The sequence below is a fragment of the Taurulus bubalis genome (assembly GCF_910589615.1).
Source record: "Taurulus bubalis genome assembly, chromosome: 18".
Classification (NCBI taxonomy): Eukaryota; Metazoa; Chordata; class Actinopteri; order Perciformes; family Cottidae; genus Taurulus; species Taurulus bubalis.
This window is the reverse complement of record NC_136606.1, coordinates 1422941-1424962: the sequence shown is the minus strand read 5'-3', so window position 1 is coordinate 1424962 and position 2022 is coordinate 1422941.

Genomic DNA, 2022 nt, shown 5'->3' with positions numbered 1-2022 from the left:
ACATCCATCCATCTTCACATCCATCCATCTCCACATCCATCCATCTTCACATCCATCCATCTCCACATCCATCCGTCCGTCCATCTTCACATCCATCCATCCATCCATCCGTCCATCTTCACATCCATCCATCCATCCATCCATCCATCTCCACATCCATCCGTCCGTCTACAAATCACACCGAGATTCAACTGAGGGGTTTAATTTTAAAAATGTCCGTTTGATAATCTCAAGTGATTGTCTTTAAGGTTCAGCTGACGTTTACGTCTCGCAGTAGAAAAAGGTTTCTGCGGTTCGTCTCTGGATGCAAAGAGACAATAAGTCCTCATGTGGACGTTCACGTAGCATTGAGCTAACGGGACGAAAGCCAAGACACGCACATTAATACTGGAAGGAGGCTAGCGATGGGGCACACTGCTAATGCTAAGAGCTAGCGAGGGCTAACTAGCCGCGCCAGAGAAATGAAGCGAGTGAAGGCGTCGGTTGGTTGGTTAGCTCGTCTGTGAGCGCTAGTTAGCTTGTGTTCCACTCAGTGACTGAGTTAGCCTAAGGCTAATAACGACAGCTAGCTGTTAGACCTTTTATAAAGGAGGCTCATTACGCAAACCAAGCTAGCCATTTCACACTGCTGTTGATACCGAGTTAGCTGCTTGCTTAGCTGTTAGCTAACCAGCGCAAACCAAGCCAGTAACTGCCTTGGCTAGCTGTGTTTAACGACACACTAACGAGTTAGCCCTGTTAGCTCTGATATGACCCACTGTAGAAACCTAGCTAGCAAAGAATGAGCCCCGCTAGCCGAGTTTAGGAAGACATTTGATTTAAAGGGTTTCCTGCTCGTCTGTTTTAATGGTTGCAGTTAAAAAGCAGAAGTTGAGGTAAACTGAACCGGGTAACGTGTTAGCTGCGGAAATGTGTTAGCACTCTTGGAGGCCCTGTGATACCCTAAATGAACACTAGGGGCGATGATGAGACAGGTGGGAGTCACGCACACACACACACACACACACACACACACACACAAATTGATTTGTTCAGTTAAAAAAGAAGAAAATAAATCCACAAAACAAAAGTATTCCCCTCCCGACACCTAAATATCACCGATAATCGCACAAAATACTGCTCGTAGCATCACGAGCGTCACGCTCACCTCTCTGTACAAACATGGAATCAACTGAGAATGATTACGAGAAATTATTCAACACACAAACCAACTCGCAGGGCTGATGAGGGATGAAGGATCAATAGTGTGAAGACACTGATCAACACTATATCGCCTCTTCTCCCCTTCTCAGAGAGTTTTTTGCGACTCCGACAAGTTCGTGAATGTTTTGGTGAGCCGGCAGAGAGACGGGGTCGGGGTAGTTCCAGTTACAAAAAAGGCTTCCTTGGAAACGGCCACCAGCCACCGGTCACGCTGCTGGTGGAACTGGGTTTCCACCAGTTTGATTTTTATGCAAAAATATCAACAACAAAAAAAGGTCCGGTGGGTTAAAGGAAAACAAAGAGCCCCGCCCCCTTCGTCCCTCTGCGCCTCCGCAGTTGATCATCAATTCTCAAACAGAATCTAGAAACAATAATAAATCATAACTTTATTCTTTTTTTTTTTCATTTTTATTATTGCTGAAATATAGATTCCCCCGCACAAAAAAAAAGAAACGAAAAATAATAATAATAATAATAATAATGCAAATCATTGTCATCATAAAAAGCTATAAAAATTAGATCCATCCTCCGTAATAAAGCGGATAAAGATTTAGCAAAGAAGTCGGACTAGTAGTAAGGCACTTCAAGAAAACAAGGTTTTCCTCTCATCAAAAAATAGTTTTTCCGGGCTGATTCATATTTTTTGCATCATCATCAATGGTCGTATGGCACTGAGGTGGTGTGGGGGTCCCCCTCAGTCTACCCCCACCAGAGGGGCTCCCTCAGTCTACCCCCACCAGAGGGGCTCCCTCAGTCTACCCCCACCAGAGGGTCCCCCTCAGTCTACCCCCACCAGAGGGGGCCCCCTCAGTCTACCCC